The sequence below is a fragment of the Lactuca virosa genome, chromosome 4 (assembly GCF_052849685.1).
Source record: "Lactuca virosa cultivar CGN04683 chromosome 4, Lactuca_virosa_CGN04683_v6, whole genome shotgun sequence".
In the NCBI taxonomy this organism is placed as follows: Eukaryota; Viridiplantae; Streptophyta; class Magnoliopsida; order Asterales; family Asteraceae; genus Lactuca; species Lactuca virosa.
In genome coordinates this window covers 467,834,618-467,852,125 of record NC_136429.1, presented here as the reverse complement: position 1 = coordinate 467,852,125, position 17,508 = coordinate 467,834,618, and the positions used below count along the sequence as shown (strand labels likewise).

The following is a 17,508-nucleotide window of genomic DNA, read 5'->3' as shown; positions in this document are numbered from 1 at the left end:
GGAATTTTCTCTTTGGGATTTATCTTAGATGTCTGACTGGTCGAAGTGTCGGTTTGGATAAAGGAAGACTGGAGGTGTATGCTATGGTTGCTGGCATCTATTATGACCTATCGGTGGATTATGCAACGCAGATGTGGAAGGAGTTCTTGAAGATCATTGAGAATACCAATGGTGTGGATGGGGTTTCTTGTGCTAGGTATTGGAGTCTGATTCTTCGTTATGCATATGAGAAGGACGATATTCAGGTGTCTGCTGATGAACAAAAGGCTAAGTTTGTAAAGTATCACTACCTAAAGGCTATTGAAGATAATGTGGATGAGTTTCCATCAGTTGCTTGAATTTCGAGGCATTGCTTAAAAAGGTTGATCTGTCGAATCCTATGTTAATGGCATAATTTCAGACTGTTAATCCTTTTATCGAGACTGGAGTTTTACTACTACGTTCTGATGAAGGTTCTTCAAAGAAATCACGAAAGCCTAAGAAATTTATTGATGAAGATCCTTCGAAACCTATTCAACAGGAGAATTTGACTAAGTCACCAAAGTAAAATTCTGGAGAGGGAGTCAAAGTTTCGAAGAAATTGGACAAGTCTATTGAGACTGAAACTGTTGCGCCTTTAAAGGAGACATTTCCTTCGAAATCCGGTGTGTTAAAGCGTCTTAAAAAGATGGCTCATCGGTCAAGAAAATCTCCTGAAAGGTCATCCAGCTTTTCACCTTCAATGATTCGAAAGCCGCATGTAACTCAAAAAGGTGTGTCATTCATGAAATACCTGTACTGGTTTCTCCATTCTCTAAGAAGCGAAGAGCGGAGGATGTTGCTAAACATATTACCAAGAAACAAAAGAAGAGAAAGTTGATAATTCAAGAAGACTCCATGGACGACGAAGCAGTTCCCAAACCACCAATGGGTGTAAGAAGAAATCTTCTGTCAAATCGAATTTCGAGGAGATACGAATTTCAAGTAGCTCTGTGAAAACTTCAACAGTGGACACATCTACTTTTCTTGGTGACTCAATAAAAATATCAACTCCTATGCAGACTTCGGTCATACCACGCGAGGTTTCGTTAACCAAGTCATCTAATGAGGAGGTTCGAACCTCAGGCATCTCTGCACACGTATCTGATACGGATGCAAATGTCGTCATCGATGAAGGAGTTTCGAAAAAAGAAAACCCATTTTCTACTACTCACAGTATTTTCGAAACCTCTACCATCCATACCTCTACTACTATACCACCGTTTTTCACAACTGTTTCTACATCCACTCATTCACCAACTTTTGATCAAGTCATGCAACAACTTATCACTTCTCTCTTTCCGTCTCAATCAACTGAGCCACCCAAAACGATCAATGATGATGAAACTGATGATGGAGGATTTGGAGGTTCATTCGCTGACCTAAAATTTGATCCTGAAGAAGAAGAAATCCCAGATCATATGCTTATGTTGGGAAAACAATTCAAAATTCTCAACAGGAAGCTCAATTCTTTATTGCAGTTACAAGCAGATGCAGGAGGCAAACACTTTGTGTCTGGCATTAAAGTCGATGTCATGCTCAAAGCTCAGGAGCTTCGACTTCAACACACGCTGGATGTAATGGATAAAAACAATGAGCTCCGAGTCAAAGCTCAATCTGAGACTTTCAATGGTGAAATCAAGGAGCTAAAAATGGTTGAGAAGGAACGACATGTTCTCTTCGTTCAGGATGTCAAGACTGTCAGAGAAGGTGTGAATCGAAAGCTTGATGAATGGAAGGTTAACATGGCAAAAGAGCTTAATGAGTTGAATACCAATTATTCTTCTCTACTTTCGAAAGTAGATATTGTTGCAGGGGCTGTAACAAATGTGGTGGAGTGGTATCAATCTGTTATTCCCAAGTTTGACGACAAAGCAACTAGTGATATTAAAAGTTTTGGGAAGCTTGATGTCATGATTAGTGAATTGAAAGAGTTGGTTTGGAAGTATGGGTCTTCATCTCTCTCAACTCCTGAGTTCTTAACTCAGAAGTTTAGTTCATTCGAAACTACCATTCAAAAAGAGTTTGCCCCGTTATCTCAGTTGATTAATCTCTTACCAACGAATGCCCCGCCTGTTGTCACAGGGGTGCAAGGGGGAGAAAGGAAGATTGTTGGTTAAGGAGAAGGTGCTTCTGGGAAAAGTAAGGAAGAAGCGAAGGTTGTTGAAAAAGTCTTAACAACTCAAATTTCAACACCAATAATTTCGAAGGTTGATTCTGTGATAGCAACTAAAACAACTACAAGGCCTATTGTTAAAGGCGTTGTAATTGGGTCTACAGGTGAAGGTATTTCTTCAAAACCCAAGCAAACTGAAAAAGATAAAGGGAAAAGAAAAGATATTGTTGTAGAAAAATCAAAGGAAGAAAGAAAAGCTGAAATCGAAGCAAAAATGGAAAAGCAGCGTAAAATTCAAAGTATCTTGAGGCTTCGTCAAGATGATCCTCCTACTTTGAACAAAGGTGATCCAAATAAGCTATACAGTTATGAGAATATAGAAGCAAGAGTGGCTTACAATGAAATGTATGAGTTTGAAAAGAAACCGAGAAAGAGTTATGCCATAGAGAATTCTGACATGAATCAACTATATTTTCCTGTCAATAAGATGATGTTTCTTACAGTTCAATATAAAATTGTTGGTCAATTTAAGGATAAAGATTATTTTATTCACATGAAGCTGAGGTTCCATGCTATGTTGGGAAAGGAACAGGATAAGGTTTGGTCACTTTTTAAGATTGTTCGAGTGTTGAGCATAACAAAGGATGTGCTATTCGAAAATATACTGCAAAATTTTCGATACCATGTGGTGAGGGAAAATAATGTTACTTTCGACTTCTCAATTGTTGATTTTCCGTTGATGAATTTGAATGACCTTATTCAAGTTGCGAACATTCTCAAAAACATGGATGCTTCGAAACTTCAAGGAACTAGTAAAGATGTGTTACATTTGGGGTTAGGTCATATCAAACTTTTCATAGACAATTATTATGATTGTCTAGCATTGACAGATGTTGAATTAACTTTGTCAATGGGAAAAGAAATTACTGTTCCTCAGTCGGTGTTGAAGAGTCAAGCTGATTTAAAGAATTATGTAGATGGGGAGATATGTTTGAATCCATTGAGGATCGTTTTCATTGGGAAAAGCAAAAAGGGAAAGTCAACAAAGTTTTTATTCCAGTCATGTGATGTTGAAAGATATATAACTTCTCAATATACAAACTTAATTGTGCGTATGAATAGTTGTAAGAAGAATAATGATGAGGATAAAGCAGAGCTGAAGAAAGTAATGAATTGGTATGCGGAGATAAGAAGAACATTGCATATGGCTGCTCAAGTTTTGATAACCTGCTTTCGACACTGCTTACAAAGGTGGAGATTGTAAGTGTCGAATTGTGCTGTAAGGTGTCGAAGGTTATTTTGTAATGTTATTACAAAGGCATAGTTATTTCGAAGCTATAATGTTTTAGCCCTTTGTATTTTTTGTGTGCTTTCTATATTTCCTATAAATAGGGAAGGATACATAAGATACATAGAACTTTTGCTACTCTTCTGTCTGAATACTCTTTGTATCTTGAAAGCATAATAGAGCTGAAAGCGGATTATATTTACTCTATGTGTTCGTAATTCATTCCTTTTCTGATCTCGTTTCATTACTTGATTAAATTGCAATTACAAATAAGGCTTCAGTAACCTTAAACTTTTCAAGTTGACGAAAACGTGGGTCAGGGAGAATCACTGGAGGAGGTGGAGGAAGAGAAGTGTGATTTCCTGTTCCACCTTTGCATGAAGAAGGGCTGATCTTTCACCTTGATCGTCATGTGGAATTTCATCTTCAAAAGGAAAGCCTTTTCAAAAGGATTGAGGAAAACCATAGCTGTTAGAACCAGACATCTACAAAAGGGAGAAATTCAAGTTAGTTGATTTAATCCTTAATATAACACCCAAATGAAATATTTAGGTTAGGATCCAACACAATAATTCATAATTCGGAAGAGGGATAACGTAATCCAGTTGTAAATTATTTGAAGGTAATAAATAATGATTTACCAATTCCACCACGAAATCAAAATTTTAACAAATTAGGTTTTAGATGAAACTCCTAGATCTTTTAAGATTCATTGAACTTTTCAATGACATGTTTAATCTTGATTATGCCCTTCAAGTTTGTGACTGGGATACCGAGGATCAAAAACAAGGTGTGAATAACCGTAAAAATTAGCTTGGTACTCTTGATGTTATTTATCACCTAATCAATGTGCCGGTTAACCACACACACTCCATTGATCAATTGATATGAGAAACCCATTGCCATCCTTCATTAGTCCACATTAGTGTGCTGGTTAACCCCACAAGCTCCACTAACCGACCAATAAGGTGCAATGTGCAATTTTATGGGTTTGGATCAAATTCACATTTTCCTAAAGTAACTAAGGTTGGGAATTTATAAAAGATTTAGTTACTTTGTATTTTCATTATACTTATTAATGAGAGTTTGTGTCCTATCCTACCCGTTCGGCTAACGGCCCTCCACTAGTCAAGGGTGCAGTGGGTAAGAGTGGATACCTAATGACTGTAATTTTACAGGCCGCTTCCTTAAACACCCCTTATAAACCTGCTTCGTGAATGAGGCCTACTAACAGTAAGACTGACCTTTTCTTATACACACACACACACATATATATATATATATATATATATATATATATATATATATATATATATATATATATATATATATATAATTAAACTTTTAATATCATAATAGTATAAGGGTGTATTTTAAACTTTTTAAAATACTAGGTGGTTTATTCTTTTAATAAATTAAGCTTTTAATTTAATTAATTTTAAACCATGTCAAGGAATTATTAATTGTTTCTTAATTAATCTTTTAATTAAATTATTAATAAAACCATGAGGGTGTATTTTTTTAAACTTTTAAAACACTAGGGTTTTAGAATTTAATATTTCATAATTAAAACTTTTAATTAAATTTTAAATTCCAAAACTTGAGGGAAAATTTTGAAACTTTTCTAAACTTCTAGATCAAATTTAAAACAATTAAATTAATCATATAATTTTATCTTTATCATAAATTTGACCTTTTCTTTTAATTGGTAAGAAAATTCAAATCAAATTTTACAAATAATTAATTTATCACATAATCTAATAATTATCTTAAAATTTGACAATTATCTTTTAGTTAGACGAGGATATTCATTACCATATCAGAAAATTCGAATTTAATCAGTAAAAACAGCTTATGGTAATTATCCTAATCTAATCTAGGCCAAAAACCCGAAACATCTGCCAACAGACAAGTCGCCACGCCGTGTCATGCCATAACACGTCGTGTAAGACCAACACGTCGTGTTCAACTATGAACACATTGTGTTCATTAGGCAGAGTCCAAAAACAATTTTCTTCAGCTTTGAACAAATCACAAATGCATCAAATATAACAGAAAACACTCTAGGCTCTAATACCACTGATGGGTTTTGAGCATTACAACATTCCTATGGTGCAAATGCAACCCTAATGCTTTGGATCTAAGTTTTTCTCAAGTTATACATGCAAATTAATTATCCAAAGCAAAACCCTAGATCTAGCATACATAATTTCGAAATTCATATATATATATATATATATATATATATATATATATATATATATATATATATAAAAGTAGGGTTTGATCGTTACCTCACTTTTTTACGTAGTAATAACAAGAACACCTTGACTCTTGAAAGCTTAATGCCCCACGTGTTGCACCTCTAATGGAGTCACAAACACCCAACACAACAAGGATGACTTGGAGAGAGGATGAAATTGGCCAGGTTCTCTCAGAATCTCATAGGGGCCGAAATCCTTAGGATTCAGGAGGTTTATATATGGCTAGGTTGCTTAGTCTTCAAGCTGGACTTGAATAAGGAAACCCTAGTTCCTAACTTAAGCCCAAAGCAACCCATGGACCTCATTGGTATGTCCTTGGACGGAATCTTATGGGGTAATCCATGAATGTCGTCCACTCCACTTACAAGGAGTCCTAAGCCCCGTTTCACAACTATCAATGATTTTCAAAACAACCCCTTCATTATTAATCAGTTCCTTTAATCCCAAAATTAATACCAAATTAATTTCTGATTAATTACTAATTAATAATATAATTTCCAAATAATATACTAATTAATAAAATCATTTTGAGTACCAATTTATCATTCATATAATAAATCCTACTCTCTCTCCACTTGTCATCCTGTCAAGTTGCATGAGTGAAGGCAACCCAAAAGGACCATGCTACATATCAAATAAAGTACATACCAAATATAGTTATGGGCTTAGACACCTAATCCAACAAGATGTTCTTTGGATCTGGGATTTTGAAAGACCGAAACTTTCATACTAAAGACATTGTTTCTCCAAATCACTCCAAAACATGCTACATGCATATTCATAAAAGAATATTTTACATTGATAGTTTAATTACATAGACTGGATACAAACCGACTATAAGATTTTTTTACAAAGTTTTATATATTACATACTTTCCCAAGAATACAATACAAAAGTTATAATATTATCTATTCTACATCTTCTACTAGTACATGACTATACTGGATGCTTATCACCTGCAATAGTTTAAACATTGAGAGGGATAAGCAGGTGACGCTTAGTGAGTTCAATAACAGTTACAATATAACGCTATGCCATATACATATCATTATGACAGAAGCAAAGAGGGACAAAGAACAACAAAGGCATATGTGTATCTTATAACAGACTTCCCATATTAACCAACAATACATTTCAACTTGATATACATCAATAAAGCTTCAGCCCAAATGGCACAGAAAATACAAATTTCGGATTATCATTTTGCTAGAATATACAGGCTTTCAGCTGTACATAGCCCTATGCCAATACCAGAAGTTATACGAGTCATGCTCTACATGGCCAAAGGCACAAAGCCAATACTAGAAAATTATACAAGTCATGCTCTACATGGCCAAAGGCATAAATCCGATATAACACAGGAAATACATTAAATATATAACACATAACATACTATTGTCCTATATTGAACTCACCGTGAAATAACCGAAGGAATAAATGATAATTTGGGCAGCACTTCGGCTCTAAATATGACTTTCTGTAACGATAACGGGGATTTTAGTTGAAAGTCGGGCCTTACTCGGGCAAAGTTTCGACTTGAAAATGTGATTTTCTCGGGAACTTCTGAGCGTCGGGACTTGCTTCGGGTGTCGGGGATGATATCGGAACTTCGGGGGGGGGGGGGGGGGGGGGTTAAAAGTTGGTAAAAAGGAGAGTAAAGGGTGAAAGCGATTGAAAAATGGCAACCATAACCGAGCAATCTCGCATGCCTTTTATAGCTGGCCGAAGCCTCGGAGTACGTTGGGTGTACTTCGGTACGCTGGGCGTACGCGACGTGGCAGCTGCTCGGTTCCCGGGTCTCGGACGTGTCATCAACTGTGATAGGTGGTATCTACGCGAAGAGAGGGGCGACGTGGCTGATCCGAGGCCCTGCATACGAACGTTGGGCGTAAGCTTCTACGCGGGGCGTTCTCCTTCGGGTAAGTCTCAGATTTTCTTTTATTCTTATTTAAAACTTCAAAAATTCATATATTTTGCATAAGAGCTCCATTTTTGACGTTCTTTATATCCACGCGTAGGTGAAGTTATGCTCTACAACTTTCGTTTATACTCCGTTGGCTAATTTTGAATTCATTTTTGATATTATATTTTTAACGGGCCGGGACAGGAAAAGTCCGTTAAAAACTCATAACTCCTTCATCCGATGTCCGTTTTTGTCTGTCCTTTTACCTTGTACTACTATTGAAGAGACCTTCGATTATCGTTTAGGTTGCGTCGGCTAAAAATCACTCGATCTTTATTTCGAGTTTTTAGCTGTCTACTGCTATTCCGAAACTTAGAAAAATCATAACTTCCGCATACGAAGCCAGATTTGGACGTTCTTTTTATGAAAATTCACGGTTTAACGAATACTACGACTTTCGTTTAGATCAATAAAGCTAAAAAGTAGTTTATCAAAAACTCACTTTTTACGTCATACGACGTCGTGCCGGTTCTGTCGCGAAACTTCAATAAGTCATAACTTCTTCGTTATAACTCGATTTCGATGAGGTTTTCGCCTAAATGTTTCTAACGAGATTATTTACAACTTTAAATAATAAAAATTTACTTATTTTCAACTTTTATATTTTCGTTAAATTTCAATATTTGACTTTTGTTCGGAATCTCATAAGACTTCCAAAACATTCTGATTGATTCTAAACATAGTTTTACTTCAATTCAAGTAAAAACTATTTGTTAGAACTCAATAATCAAATTCATATAATCTTTCATAATATTATTCATTATAAAACACGATAACTGAACGTGTATGTTACAAATACCTCCTCCTTTTGAGGATGTCGTCCCCGAAATTACAGCGATTAAAACAGTTGGGGATATTTTGCTCTTATCTCATTTTTATTTTCCCAAGTATAATTTGGGCCTCTATGGTGTTTCCACTTGACAAGCACCAACTCCACTTCTTTATTACGTAGATTAGTCGTTCTTTCGTATACGATCTCTTCAGGCTCTTCTACATATGTTAACTTATAATTCAGTTTCACCTCGGATAACGGAACCACTTCATCATATATGCTTAAACATTTAAGCAGATAACTCACATGAAACACATCATGAATACCTGCCAAATCTTCCGGTAATTCCAAGCGATATGCTTGCTTACCAATTCTCTAGATGATTTTGAAAGGACCAACAAATCTAGGACTTAGTTTTCCTTTCTTCCCAAATCGCATAATGCCTTTCTACGGGGATACCTTCAGCATTACGAAATCACCCACCTGGAATTCTATGGGTCGTCTCCTCCTTTCTGCATAGGACTTTTGTCGATCCTGGGCCGCTTTCATTCTTTCTCGTATAATTTGAATCTTGTCAGTGGTGTCTTGAATCATCTCAGGGCCCCCAAGGGTTTTGTGTACTCTATCGCGCCAACATAATGGAGTACGGCATTTCCGAGCATATAATGCTTCATATGGGGGAATTTTGATTGAAGTGTGGTAACTGTTTCAACAAGAGGTAAATATTTATCCCAGTTACCACCGAAGTCCAAAACGCATGCACGAAGCATATCTTCTACTGTTTGGATTGTTCTATCCGTCTGACCATCAGTCTCGGGATGATAAGCTGTGCTGAGAGCGATCCGAGATCCTAATTCATTTTGCATACTCGCCCAGAAATGAAAAGTAAAGCGAGTATCACGATCGGAAATAATCTTTAGTGGAATACCATGTCTCGCAATGATTTCATCTAAGTATACTTGTGCATATTTCTCCATTAGATCCGTTTCACGCATGGCGAAAAAATGGGCGCTTTTAGTTAGGCGGTCGACAATTACGCAAATGCTATCATGCTGTCTAGCAGTCTTTGGCAATTTGGTAATAAAATCCATGGACAACTCTTCCCATCTCCATACAGGAACACTAAGACCTTCTGGAGTTCCGTAAGGCTTTTGGTGCTCTGTTTTGACTTGTAAGCATACTAAGCATTCCTGCACATACCTTCCAATGTTTCTCTTTAATCCAGGCTGCCAATAATCAGCCCGTACATCATAGTACATTTTACTTGTACCAGGATGTATTGACAGTTTAGATTTATGGGCTTAATCCAAAATCTTCTGTCTTAATCCACCAATCTTTGGAATCCATAGCCGATTCTTGAATACTTTCAATCCTCGTGGATTATCAAGTGAAATATCAGTATAATGTACCATCCCTTCTTTCTTCACATTTTCTGGCTTTAGGGCCTCTACTTGCCATTTCTCTAGTTCATCTAGAATAGTGAACTTTACTGTAGTGTGATTAATAGCATAACACACACTATTAAAATAAAACTTTCTGCTAAGTGCATCGGCAACTACATTGGGCTTTCCAAGATGAGACAAGATTTCACAATCATAGTCTTTGATCAGCTCCATGGCTCGTTGTTGTCTCATATTCAAAGTTTGTTGGCTGAATATGTACTTGAGACTTTTGTGGTCGGTATACAATTGGCATTTTGTACCAAAAAGATAATGCCTCCAAAGTTTTAGGGAAAAAACTACTGCAACGAGTTCGAGGTCATGGGTGGGATAATTCTTTTCATACTCTTTCAGTTGTGTTGAGGCATAAGCTATCAGTTTACCACGTTGCATCAACACACAACCGAGTCCTAATCTTGAAGCGTCGCTATACACAGAAAAATCATTATCACCTTCTGGAAGTGATAAGGTCGGAGCATGAGTCAATAGATCTTTTAGAGTTGACATAGATTTTTCTTGGGCTTCACCCCATTCGAAATCTTTAATGAATTTTCGGTAATATCCCGCGAGACCCAAGAAACTGCGAATTTCGGAAGCCTTACGAGGTGTTTCCCAATTCCGAATGGCTTCGATTTTGGTAGGATATACGGATATACCATCACTAGAAATCACATGACCGAGAAATTGAACTTGGCGAAGCCAAAATTCACACTTCGAGAATTTAACATATAGTTTCTCTTTTCGAAGAAGTTCTAATATTTCACGAATATGAATGGCTTGATCAGATTTAGACTTGGAATAGATCAGAATATCATCAATGAATACAATGACAGATTTATCTAGCATTGGACGACATACGCGATTCATCATATCCATGAATGCAGTAGGAGCATTTGTCAGACCGAACGGCATGACAAAGAATTCATAATGTCCATATCGAGTATGAAAAGCAGTCTTGGGTACATCCTGCTCGTGTACTTTAAACTAATGATAGCTAGATCTCAATCAATCTTCGAGAAATAGCTAACACCATGAAGTTGATCAAACAAATCGTCAATGCGAGGTAGTGGGTACTTGTTCTTGATAGTTACCTAATTTAGCTCACGGTAATCAATACACATTGATATGTGCATATTTAGTCATATATTTTGTATAGAATATTAATACTTTTTGACTATTTTATTGCAAATATGGAACAAAAGGTGCTTAATTACGTTTAAATTGTATTTTCAGCCTAGAAGAAGTGCTCGGAAGCAAAAGGAAGCGAAAATAACAATCGGGAGCTCGGGAAGTAAATAAAAAGGAAAAAGTCAAAAATCTTGAAGCACTCGGCGAGTCAATACCCGGCTCGATGAGTCGAATCGAACATTCGCGAAGCAATAGAAGTCCTTGCTGTACACGAAGTTTTAATGAAGGACTCGATGAGTCGATCCCTGGACTCGGTGAGTCAACCTTGTTTCCAGAAGTCTATAAATATGGCATTCCTGCCTGAAACAAAAGACTTCTCTGGAACCCTTGGAGGCCAAGCTGCGATTAAGAACACGGTGGAAGCTCTGGAAAGTGAAGAATTGACCCTACATTTGATTTTGAGGAGGATTAAGGCAAATTCTAGTTACTCTTATTTAAACTTTTGATTGAATCACATTTAAACCAATAGATTTCGTTTTTGAGTTTGTTTTTGATGTAATTATGAACTAAAACCATTGTCTTCTGTTTAGGGTAGATGATTTTGTGAATATGGATTGATTTTATGGTTAGGATTAATTTAATTTGGTGATATTGTTTTGTTAAGCTGGTTAAAGAACCTTATATGTTAATTACAACTATTTTCAGTTAATTAACCAGCATATTAAGTTGCATGAACATCTCTTAATTGCTAATTTCATATGATTTATGTGAGAACATTGTTATATGCCTAGGAATAGCGAATGTGAAACTAGGGTTAACTAGAAAATAGATAAATTAATGTGTGAGATTGTGTGACAAACCATCAACAAGAGGTTAATTGAACAACCAATTTAATTAACCACTACAAGTCTTACTTAACCCGAATTAATAAACTAGGAAATTCATTAATTTAGACAACTGGCCACTGCTTGAATTAATCTGTTTTCTAAGGACTAGTAATAGTGAACGTGAACCTAATCACCTTAATCGGTAGCCAAAGAAAAATTAATCCATTGCATTTACCATATAATCAACCATAGGATCAAATGATTCGAACCTAAACAGAACTCTCTTTTACTATTGAATTTGGTTAATTTTTGCTTGCTTAGCTGTTAGTTGCTTAGTTTAAGTGTTAGTTAAGTTTCTAGTCTTGTAAAACTAGAGAAAATCCTTCTATTTTACTATTGTTTTCCTTAGATAATTTAGTAGTTAGATTAATTAGTGTTCCCTGAGTTCGATACCCTGCTTGCTTAACTATACCACCAATAGACAGGTACACTGCCTTTTGTGTGTCTAGTTTACACTAAAAAAGTAGGAATAAAACTAGTTAGTTTCACACGCATCAAGTTTTTGGCGCCGTTGCCGGGGAACGGTTCTAAAATTTAATGTGATTACTAGTGTTATCGATCCTTTGTGTGAGATTTTTCTTACACAAAGTTACTGCTTTTAGTAAATTTAATATTAGGATTGATTTTTAGTTTTTAGCCTTTAGTAAATTTGTTTAACTTTTTTTTCAGTTTTGGCAGTGAACTCGCCGAGTCCCTACGAATAGACTCGACGATTCCATCGTTGAACGCATAGTTTCATTTTTAGTTTATTTTTGTTCTTTTTACGCATGTTTTCTGTTTTGATTGCAGTATGTTTATGACCAGAGGAGGAGGTACACCTTTGATTCCACCACTTGAAGACCCGAAAGCAACTTTAAGGAAAAACAAAGGCAAAAGCGTAGGAGAAACCGCAACATCGAAAAATTCGCTGTTGAAGAATCTCAAATCTGTTTTTAGTAAGAAAAAGGGCAAGAAAGTGGGAGAATCCAGCATCTCTTCAGTGGCGGACGAAGACCCGAAGAAGGAGGATACCAAGTATGAAACCGAAAAGGAAGAAAGCGAATTTGAAGAAGGAAGCGACATAGAGGGGAACTAGCTAACACCATGGCTAACATCGATGAAGTTCCCATGGGTGAATGGAAGAAAAGGATGCATAACGACACCGGCCCAGGACTCGTGCAACCCGCGTTCCCGCAACTGCCACCTTTGAACTGAAGGGCCACATACTTGCTTAACTTAAGGAAATTCCATTCTTCGGGAAGGATCATGAAGACGCATACAAACATCTTGACGAGGTCAATGACATAGCCGACTACTTCAATGTCCCTAATGTGGCTCGCGACACTGTTTTGCTTCGTATGCTACCAGTCACATTCAAGGGAGCCGCGAAAGATTGGCTGAAATCACTCCCTCCAGGATCCATCACTACCTGGGCTAAAATGAAAGAGGAATTTATAGACCAATTTTTCCCTCCCTCGAAGAATGACAAGTTAAAGAAATCCATAGCAAACTTTGAGCAACAAGCTGGAGAGTCACTATACGAGGCATGGGAGAGATACAAAGGATTACTAAGGAACTGCCCACAACATGATCTAAATAGTCAACAAGAAGTCTCCATTTTCTATGACGGAGTAAATGTGACAACCAGGAAACTCCTTGATTCGCATGGACCACTCACAAAGAAAGCACCTCCAGTGATAAAGGACCTAATTGAAGAATTCTCTAAGCACTCTACAGAATATCACAACCCAAGGAATGACACAACTCGAGGTGTGGTGAACTCAATTACCGATGATATAGCAGCAATGATGGCAAAATTGGAGAGCATGGACCGAAGAATGACTAAGATTGACCAATCCATCCATGCCATTAGAGTGGGATGTGAAAATTGTAGAGGGTCTCACCTTACTAAAGACTGTGATCTTGATGAGAACGGGAAGAAGAAAGCTCAAGTGTGTTATTCAAGCGGTGATAGATATGATGATGATTGGCGAAAACCTAAGAAAGAATGGCTACCATATGATGAATACAAAAAGGCAAAGGAGGAAAAGTATAAGCAGGAAGCAAGGGGTTTTTATCAAAAAGAGGAGCCGGTGTAAGAAAAGAGATCTGATTTGGAGGACATGCTCACAAGATTTGTAGTTGCATCCGAGAAGAGACATAATGACACCGACGCTACAATAAAAGAGCAACGAAATATGTTAAGGGATCACCAAGGCATGATTAAAGAACACCACACAATGATGATGGATCAACAAACTCTGCTAAGGAATCAGCAAGCATCTATTCTGAACATTGAAAAACAACTAGGCCAACTTGCACTACAAATAAACGAGAGACAACCGAGTGGACTTCCTAGTAATACTGAAAATAATCCGAGAGGCGCACATATAAATATCGTGACAACTAGGAGTGGGAAGATTATTACTTCTCTGACCCCTATTCAGCAAGAAGATCCGAAACTGGTACAAGAGAAGGAAGCAGAAAAGCAAAAATCGCTAAAACCCGACTTGACTCGCCGAGTCAAAACCACAGACTCGACGAGTCCCCCACTTGATCAGAAAAGAGAGTCTCCTGTTAAACTCTATCAGCCTCTGTTACCATTTCCAGGCCGAGCTAGACAAGATAAGCATGATATAGATTATCAAAAGTTCCTGGAACACATCAAAGCCCTTCAAAATAATATGCCCTTCATCGAAGCAGTTGCACAAATGCCCAAGTATGCCAAATTTTTAAATGATCTTCTTACGAATAGAAAGAAGATGGAAGAAGTAAAGGAGGTAGTCCTCAATAAAAATTGCTCAGCCGCCATGCTGAACAAACTGCCTAAGAAGAAAGGTGACCCGTGTAGTTTGGCCTTGCCCTGTCAGTTCGGAAATTTAGCAACTATACATGCATTGGCTGACTCAGGGGCAAGTGTAAATCTCATGCCATATTCATGTTTTAAGAAACTAGACCTTCCGGAGACATGGCCAATTCGAATGGCAATCCACTTAGCTAATAAAACGGTGATGTTTCCAAGGGGGATATGCGAGGACCTATTATTAAAAGTTGATAAATTTGTGTTCCCCGCGGACTTCATAGTTCTAGACATGGAAGCGGATCCTCAAGTCCCGATCATACTTGGAAGACCTTTCCTTAATACCGCGAGTGCTATAGTAGACATGTGAGATTCTAAACTTACCCTTCGGGTGGGGGATGAATCAGTTACATTTGGAGTTGATCAAGCCATGAAGCACGCAAGGTTTAGTGATGACACGATATTTTCGGTGGATATGTTGGAATAATTAATGGAAGAATGGAAGGAAGACAAGTCAAACAAATTTTCCACTGCCTTCAAAGATGATTTTGATGCTGAATGGGACATAAGGGAAATAGAGAGACTACTTGAAGAAGCTGAATACAATGAAATACTCAAAAGTGCAGAAAACTCGACTCACCGAGTCAGATACACCGACTCGACGAGTCCGATCGAGAAATTACGATCTCACGGGGATTTTGGCATGGACTCAACGAGTCACCTACCTGAACTCGACGTGTTCAGTGTACAAAATACGAAATCAGACCTTAAAGCTTTACCAGATCATTTGGAGTATGCATTTCTTGAGGGTGGTGATCAAAAACATGTTATTATAGCTTCTGACCTCTCCAAATCTGAAAAAGAAGAGTTAGTTCATGTCTTAAAGAAAAGAAAGCATGCCATTGCATGGAATATCACCGACATAAAAGGAATAAGCCCTTCTTATTGCTCTCACAAGATCAACCTGTAAGAAGGAGCAAAGCCAGTAGTGCAACATCAAAGGCGGTTGAACCCGAACATGCAAGAAGTGGTCAAAAAGGAGGTAGTCAAACTATTGGATGGGGGGATCATTTATTCTATTTTCGATAGTCCATGGGTTAGTATAGTTCAAGTGGTGCCCAAGAAAAGAGGGATGACGGTGGTGACAAACGAGAAGAACGAGCTCATTCCAACTCGAACGGTAACCGGTTGACGAGTGTGCATCGATTATCGAAAGCTAAACAATGCCACTCGCAAAGACCATTTTCCCTTACCTTTTAATGATCAAATGCTTGAAAGATTATCTGGCCATAGTTATTACTGTTTCTTAGACGGATTTTCGTGTTACTTCCAAATGCTCATAGACCCAATTGACCAAGAAAAGACTACTTTCACTTGCCCGAGTGGGACTTTTGCTTATCGCCGCATGCCTTTTGGGTTATGCAATGCGCCCGCGACCTTTCAAAGATGCATGTCGGCAATATTCCACGACATGGTGAAAAAGTTTATGGAAGTATTTATGGACGACTTTTCTGTTTTTGGATCTTCCTTTCATGATTGTCTTGCTAACCTTGACTTGATTCTTGCTAGGTGCGAAAAGACCGATTTAGTTCTGAATTGGGAGAAATGACACTTTATGGTAAAAGAGGGCATAGTATTATGTCACAAGGTATCCAAGGCGGGGATTGAGGTGGATCGGGCAAAAATTGATACAATTGCTAAATTACCTCCACCAACTAATGTGAAGGGCATTAGGAGTTTTTTAGGTCACGCGGGTTTTTACCGACGACATAAAAAAGATTTTTCTAAATAACTAGACCTCTAACTCAATTACTTTTAAAAGATGCACCTTTTAATTTTTCAACAATGTGTCTAGCGGCTTTTGAAATTTTGAAAGATCAATTAACTAATGCACCGATTATTATTGCCCTGAATTGGAACTTACATTTTGAAATAATGTGTGACGCAAGAGACTTTGCATTAGGAGCTGTACTTGGCCAAAGGGTTGATAAGCAATTTCGACACATTTATTATGCAAGCAAGACTTTAAATCCAACCCAACAAAACTACACCACTACCGAAAAAGAATTACTAGCCGTGGTGTATGCTTTTGACAAATTCCGCCCTTATCTTATTTTATCTAAAACCATTGTTTTCACTAACCACTCTGCTATTAAGTACTTGTTTGCCAAGCAGGATGCAAATCCAAGACTAATCTGATGGGTGCTACTATTACAAGAATTTGACATAAAGATCAAGGATAAAAAGGGGATGGAGAATGTAGCTGCTGACCATCTATCTAGGCTAGAAAATCCAGAAAGAGACGAGATAGATAATATGGGTATTGAAGATGACTTCCCGGAAGAATACTTGATGGTGATTGTGGACGAGGAACCGTGGTATGCAGACATTGCAAATTACTTGGCTGGTAACTACCTTCCAAAAGGCCTTACCCATCATTAAAAGAAGAAGCTCTTTTCCGAAATAAAATATTATTTTTGGGAAGAGCCTTATCTTTTTAGGAGTCGTGCGGATGGAATCATAAGAAGATGTGCTTTTGGCAAGGAAAGTCGGGACATATTAGAGCATTGCCACAATGGACCTGCAGGAGGACATCGTGGGGTACAACACACTGCTAAAAAAGTGTTTGATACCGGTTTTTATTGGCCTACTATTTTCAAGGATGCTGCTACATACGTTAAGGAGTGTGATACTTCCTAAAGAACGGGTAATATATCGGCAATAAATGAAATGCCCCAAATGAATATTCAAGTTTGTGAAATATTTGATGTGTGGGGTATAGATTTCATGGGACCATTTCCTTCATCCAAAGGCAACAAATACATACTCGTGGCGGTGGATTATGTGTCAAAGT

General features: G+C 37.4%; 1 non-coding gene across 1 annotated transcript; it reads right to left on the bottom strand.

Moving 5' to 3' along the window:
• Window positions 1–13,341: 13,341 nt before the first annotated feature.
• LOC145110482 (small nucleolar RNA R71) lies at window positions 13,342–13,448 on the bottom strand. The gene has a single exon (XR_013709861.1). It is a non-coding gene; the product is annotated as a small nucleolar RNA R71 (small nucleolar RNA).
• Between the last annotated feature and the right edge of the window lie 4,060 nt (window positions 13,449–17,508).